The following is a 7,500-nucleotide window of genomic DNA, read 5'->3' as shown; positions in this document are numbered from 1 at the left end:
CTCCGTCAGGCTCCTCCCTCGGGCTCCTCTGTCAGGCTCCTCCGTCAGGCTCCTCCCTCGGGCTCCTCTGTCAGGCTCCTCCGTCAGGCTCCTCCCTCGGGCTCCTCCGTCAGGCTCCTCCCTCGGGCTCCTCTGTCACGCTCCTCCCTCACGCTCCTCCGTCAGGCCCCTCCGTCAGGCTCCTCCGTCAGGCTCCTCCCTCGGGCTCCTCTGTCAGGCTCCTCCGTCAGGCTCCTCCCTCGGGCTCCTCCGTCAGGCTCCTCCCTCAGGCTCCTCTGTCAGGCTCCTCCGTCAGGCTCCTCCCTCAGGCTCCTCCGTCAGGCTACTTCCTCAGGGTCCTCCCTCAGGCTCCTCCGTCAGGCTCCTCTGTCAGGCTCCTCCCTCAGGCTCCTTCGTCAGGCTCCTCCCTCAGGCTCCTCCGTCAGGCTCCTCCCTGAGGCTCCTTCCTCAGGCTCCTCTGTCAGGCTCCTCCGTCAGGCTCCTCTGTCAGGCTCCTCCCTCAGGCTCCTCTGTCAGGCTCCTCTGTGAGGCTCCTACCTCAGGCTCCTTTGTCAGGCTCCTCCCTCAGGCTCCTCTGTCAGGCTCCTCTGTCAGGCTCCTCCCTCAGGCTCCTCTGTCAGGCTCCCCCGTAAGGCTCCTCTGTGAGGCTCCTACCTCAGGCTCCTTTGTCAGGCTCCTCCCTCAGGCTCCTCTGTCAGGCTCCTCCGTCAGGCTCCTCCGGCTCCACGACGCCACGAAGCAAAGACGTCAATCCGAGCTCCTGCTGCCCGGCGTCTCTGAACCTCGGCGGGAAGATGGAGTGATGGAGTGCAGGCGAGAGAGGGAGGGGGGGGAGGGGAGGGGGAAACCCAGAGCAAACAGACGAGAGAAAGAAGCTGTCAAGAGCCTTCGTCTCGGTGTCGGTTCCTCACAGACCAGTGAGCCTGAACTCAGCCTTCACCTCCGACACCAGCAGGAACGAACCGCCGGAAAAAGAAAGGATGGAAATACGACGCGACGCTTTTAACAACTGGTCGTCCAAGAAGGAGCGGGAGCCTCACGGTGCGACGTCACCACGGAAATCCAAACTGTCGTGTTTTTGGCTCTGTTACATTTAAGGTAGTTAAAATGTGATGTTGAGGAACCAAGACGAGTCGGTCGGATCGTTAATCCAGCCACACATCTCTTCCTCCGACAGGATTCTTTCCCTCGTGCTGCACGTTACAAAATAAGAGCCGGGAACTAAAAGCGGAACATCAAGAGTAGAAGCATTGGAGCTTTTTGGGGGTTTTTTGCTGGTGAAAGAATTGGATTGATGACGGAAACAACGGTTCGTCTGCGGGGAGGGGAGTCGTTTGGATGGGGAGGGGGAGTCGTTCGGAGGGGAGTCGTTTGGATGGGGAGGGGGAGTCGTTCGGAGGGGAGTCGTTTGGATGGGGAGGGGGAGTCGTTCGGAGGGGAGTCGTTTGGATGGGGAGGGGGAGTCGTTCAGAGGGGAGTCGTTTGGAGGGGGAGGGGGAGGGGGAGTCGTTCGGAAGGGAGTCGTTTGGAGGGGAGTCGTTCGGAGGGGGAGTCATTTGGAGGGGATTCGTTTGGAGGGGAGTTGTTCGGAGGGGAGTCATTTGGAGGGGAGTCATTCGGAGGGGAGTCATTCGGAGGGGAGTCGTTCGGAGGGGGAGTCGTTCGGAGGGGGAGTCGTTCAGAGGGGAGTCATTCGGCGGGTGAGTCGTTCGTAGGGGAGTCGTTTGGCCGAGGAGGAGCGAGGCAAACGTCTACATCTCTTTTCATCGGCGTCCGCGAGACAAACCAGTCTGCAGATGACTTTATGAAGAAAAACGACTGGAGAGCAATGTGTTGACTTACTGAAGCAACATTCTATCTATCTATCTATCTATCTATCTATCTATCTATCTATCTATCTATCTATCTATCTATCTATCTATCTATCTATCTATCTATCATCTATCTATCTATCTATCTATCTATCATCTATCTATCTATCATCTATCTATCTCGACGGTACAGAACGAGTTCAGGTCCGGTTCAGGTTTTCATTCGTCGTCGCTTCAGTAGTTGTGGAAGGTACCGAAAGAACCGAACCAAAGGGTTACGATATTCCTGCATTACTGCAGAACGGGTCCGATAAGGAGGAGCAACACGCTGCCGTCTGATTGGTCAGTCATTAACGTGTGGAGCCTCCATTGTTTTATGCACTGATTGTTTTGGTCCTTAAAGAGCAGAAGCAGCGTGGGGACGGAGACCAGGTCTCGGATTTGGGTGTGGGTACGCGTCGCCGTACCGCACGGTTCTGCGCAGTGGAAACGAGTCTCCAACCGACGGAGCAGCTCCTTTAGACGTATTTTAAACTGTATAGTCGAGCGTCACTGAAGAGAAGCTCGTCGTGACGAAACGTCTCCATTAAATACCGTCCAGATCTTCTCAGGCTTCATGGGGCTTCAGGGTTTTCCTCACGCGTTTTTTCTCAGAAGTCAAATATTTGAACTTTCTCTCTTGATGTCTTCGGGAAATGTGAGGTTTTTTTTTCGTGTTATAAATAGATTCGTCTTTCTCGGCTGGCCTTCACACGCTCTCCTCCAGACGTGTTCCCGAGGCTCCGGGCGGCGAAGGTCAGTCCCACCGAACGCTAAGTGGGAGAGAGCAGATTCCCCCGAAGCCCCGAGGGGAACGTTCTCACCCCGGGGAGCAGCAGGAGGATTTTTTTTAATGAGTCTGGAGCCGGGAGGAGGCTGGTGGAGGGGTGGGGAAGGGGGGGGGGGGTGGGGGGGGGTGGGGGAGGGGGCTCGAGGGGATCAGGTCGCCGTGGTTCTCTGGGACAGTAATTGGTCTGCAGGTCTGAGAGGAGCCCGGGGGAACCAGTCCAGTTCCGTCTTCAGCTGCTCCGAGTCACGAACACTGAAAAGGTTCGACTCCAGATCCTCCAGGACCGAACGACTCGTTTTGAACACAACAACAGTTTGTCATCGAGCCTTTTACAAACAGCAGAACAACAAGGCGTCTCGCCTTTCCATCCCTTTGGGCTGATGTTTTAGCTTTTAGCTTCCTGCAGAACCAGACCCAGAGGAGGAACCTGCAGAACCAGACCCAGAGGAGGAACCTGCAGAACCAGACTTAGAGGAGGAGGAACCTGCAGAACCAGACTTAGAGGAAGAGGAACCTGCAGAACCAGACCCAGAGGAGGAACCTGCAGAACCAGACCCAGAGGAGGAACCTGCAGAACCAGACTTAGAGGAGGAACCTGCAGAACCAGAACCAGAGGAGGAACCTGCAGAACCAGACTTAGAGGAGGAGGAACCTGCAGAACCAGACCCACAGGAGGAGGAACCTGAAGAACCAGAGTAGGAGGAACCTGCAGAACCAGACCCAGAGGAGGAACCTGAAGAACCAGACCCACAGGAGGAGGAACTTGAAGAACCAGAGAAGGAGGAACCTGCAGAACCAGACCCAGAGGAGGAACCTGAAGAACCAGACACACAGGAGGAGGAACTTGAAGAACCAGAGTAGAGGAACCTGCAGAACCAGAGGAAGGAGGAACCTGCAGAACCAGACCCAGAGGAGGAACCTGAAGAACCAGACACACAGGAGGAGGAACTTGAAAAACCAGAGTAGGAGGAACCTGCAGAACCAGAAACAGAAGAGGAACCTGCAGAACCAGACCCAGAGGAAGAGGAACCTGCAGAACCAGAACCAGAAGAGGAACCTGCAGAACCAGACTTAGAGGAGGAACCTGCAGAACCAGACCAGAGGAGGAACCTGAAGAACCAGACCCAGAGAGGAACCTGCAGAACCAGACTTAGAGGAGGAACCTGCAGAACAGACCCACAGGAGGAGGAACCTGCAGAACCAGAGAATGAAGAACCTGCAGAACCAGAGAAGGAAGAACCTGCAGAACCAGACCCAGAGGAGGAGGAAGAACCTGCAGAACCAGAACCAGAGGAGGAGGAAGAACCTGTAGAACCAGACTCTGAGGAGAAGATTTTCTACAAAATTGTAGAAACGGTTTCAAAAGACGAATTAACTGCAAGATAAAAAACCGTCTCATTCTGGACTCGTGTTTTTCAGAGAAAATGGATTTGAATTCAAAATAATCGACGGTTCATGTTTTTGCCGAAAAGCAGAAGAATCAGTAGTTTTATGTAAATGCTGAATATAAAACTCTCGCTTGTTGTTGTTGTTGTTGTTGTTGTTGAAGTGTTTGGCAGACGGACCTGCAGAACGACTCGCTGGATCGTTTGAGTCGTGACTCGACTCCTCGGAGAAAAGCTGTCAGACGTTTGGCAACAAAACAACAAACACTTTGTTTGCTTGTCGGGATCAGATCTGCCCGGGTGAACTTTAACCCCCGATGACCCGGCCTGCCATCCCTCCTCCTCTCCTCCTCCCTCCTCACTCTCCTCCCCTCCCTCCCCCTCCTCCCTCCTCCTCTTCCTCCTCCTCCCTCCTCCTCTCCTCCCTCCCTCCTCCTCCTCCTCCTCCCTCCCCCTCCTCCCTCCTCCTCTTCCTCCTCCTCCCTCCTCCTCCTCCCTCCTCCTCCTTTCTCCCTCCTCCTCCTCCTCCCTCCCCCTCCTCCCTCCTCCTCTTCCTCCTCCTCCCTCCTCCTCCTTTTCTCCCTCCTCCTCCTCCTCCCTCCTCCTCCTCCCTCCCTCCTCCCTCCTCCTCCTCCCTCCTCCTCCTCCCACCTCTTCTTCTCCTCCTCCTCCTCCTCCTCCTCCCTCCTCCTCCTCCACCTCTTCTTCCTCCTCCTCCCTCCTCCCTCCTCCCTCCTCCTCCTCCCACCTCTTCTTCCTCCTCCTCCCTCCTCCTCATCCTCCTCCCACCTCTTCTTCCTCCTCCCTCCTCCCTCCTCTCCCACCTCTTCTTCCTCCTCCCTCCTCCTCCTCCTCCTCCACCTCTTCTTCCTCCTCCACCCTCCTCCTCCTCCTCCTCCCTCCTTCCTCCTCCCCTCCTCCTCCCTCCTCCTCCTCCTTCCTCTTTCATACTCTCTTCTCCTTCTTCTTCTTCTTCTTCTTCTTCTCCTTCTTCATGTATTTGTTTGTTTTCTTCCCGCTTTGTCTTTTGTATCTTCTCTTTTCTTAACTTTCCTTTAATCTTCTTCTCTTCCGTCTCGTCTTTTCTGCTCGGAGCTCCTGGGCTCACAGACACTGTGTCAGATGGAGGGATGGAGGGATGGAGGGATGGAAGGAGGGATGGAAGGAGGGATGGTTCACTTCATGGAGGTTGTTGAGATTAAGCAGAAGCTCCATATAATATAAATAATATAAATGACGGAGGGAGAAAAAGCTTTTGAAGTGACGAACTGGAGACGATCATTCAGCTCACGTCTGTCCTCTTCCTCCTCTTCCTCCTCTTCCTCCTCTTTCTCCTCTTCCTTCTCTTCCTCCTCTTCCTCCTCTTTCTCCTCTTTCTCCTCTTCCTCCTCTTTCTCCTCTCGTCCTCTTCCTCCTCTTCCTCCTCTTCCTTCTCTTCCTCGTCTTCCTCCTCTTCCTCACTTTTCATTTGCTCGTCTTCGACTTCCTCTTTTACTTGAATTCTTCCTCTTTTTCTTCCTCTTCTTCTTCCTTTGATCTTGACCACGATCCCCTGACCTTCATCCTCCTCCTCGTCTTCCTCAGCCAGTCTTCCTCAGGTCCTGATTGGTTGTCCTGCGGCGGTTCGACTCCACTTGTTGGCAGCAGAAGCGTCCCTTGTCTGAACAGAGACGACCGTCCTTCATCCCGGTGGACGCTCCTCTTCGTCAACCGGCGTCGCGCTCGTCTCCCGCTTCGGAATCGCGTCGTTCCGACCGTTTCCTCCTCCGCCGCCACATCCAGTCGCTTGCGTGATCTCAGCTCGTCTTTACGTCGGGTTGCGTAACGTCTCTCTCCTCCGCCGCGGCAGGAACGCCGAGGACGAACCGCCGCCGTGACGACTAATGAGCCGCAGCGTGTCGGCGGGAACCTCCGGGGCGCCGCGGCGGCGCTGGAGGGCGGGCGAGCTCCGCGGGCCTGTGATGTCTTCACCTTAGCTTGTTAAGCGGAGCGTTTCACCAGAGAGCCACTCCGGCTTTGATTCCTCCGCCGCGACAGACGTGTCTCGTTCAGTTCCACCTGCTGACGCGTCACCGCGGCGCCGTCTGTTCGGGTTTGGAGGACGAGGGCTCAGCCAGAACATTAGGACCACCCAAAACAGTCCCGGCGCCTCCGAGGCGCCGCCATTCTCTCTTTCAGAACTTTGCTGCACTTTGAGCTCCTGAAGCTCGTTTTTTGTTTTTTTGTTTTTGTTTTTTATTCCCAGTTTTAACCACCTCCTGCATGAAGCCGTCTGTCTGTGTGTGTGTGTGTGTGTGTGTGTGTGTGTGTGTGTGTGTGTGTGTGTGTGTGTGTGTGTGTGTGTGTGTGTGTGTGTGTGTGTGTGTGTGTGTGTGTGTGTGTGTGTGTGTGTGTGTGTGTGTGTGTGTGTGTGTGGAGTTTACAGGTGACCTAATTAATTTACACATCTGCTGGTGTTGATCCCTCAATGGAGGCAGAGTGAGAGAGAGAGAGAGAGAGAGAGAGAGAGAGAGAGAGAGAGAGAGAGAGAGAGAGAGAGAGAGAGAGACTTTAATATGTCACTTACATTTCTTCCCTGGAGGCCACATGGCGGGGCGAGGACCCAGGCCTTGCTGAATGGCAGATTTGGGCCAATTAAGTTGAAACTGGAGCACACACACACACACACACACACACACACACACACACACACACACACCACACACACACACACACACACACGCGCGCGCACACACACCCTCTTGATTCAGCACATAGATACATTTTCTTCTGTTCCGCCTCTCAGAGGCACTTCAAGCAGATACTCAGCTTGTTTGCTGTCCACACACACACACACACACACACACACACACACACACACACACACACACACACACTCTCACTCTCCAATCTCGTGGTTGAATCTGATTGATCCGGTCTTGCTCAGACTCGTCTCCTGTGATGATCTGCTGAGGAAATAATGACACAAGACGCCGGCCGCCCGGCGAAGCTCCGCATCGCCTTGCCTCGCCTTGCCTTGCCTCGCACGGCCTTACGCCGCCCGCGTCCTCACTCTGTGTTTATGGGCACTTCAAGGTTATCCTCTTCTTTACATGGGAGGCAGACGGAGCAGTCAGCATTCCCGTGTTTTGTTCTCCTGCCGGTTGCAGACACGACCGCAACAGAAACTCTCAATCCAGATTCAGGCGCCTTCAATTATCATGCTGCTATTGCAGTGCTCGGGCGGAGGGGGGGTGGAGGGAGGGGGGGGTGGAGGGAGGGGCGGGGGGGGGGGAGGGAGTGATGAAGGGTGTGATACAGAGAAGAGGGAGACGTTTTGGAGAAATTGTGCTCTGGAGATAAAATGTGTGCAGCCGGTTGGGAGTTTCTGTGAATCAAGCCGTCAGACTTCTGGAGGTGAAACGTCAACCTGAGAGGGAAGAGGAGGAAGAAGAGGAGGAAGAGGGGAAGAGGAAGTAGAGGAAGAAGAGGAAGA

This window comes from Blennius ocellaris (assembly GCF_963422515.1).
Source record: "Blennius ocellaris genome assembly, chromosome: 3".
Taxonomy (NCBI): Eukaryota; Metazoa; Chordata; class Actinopteri; order Blenniiformes; family Blenniidae; genus Blennius; species Blennius ocellaris.
The sequence above is the reverse complement of the archived record's forward strand: the minus strand, read 5'-3'. Positions refer to the sequence as shown.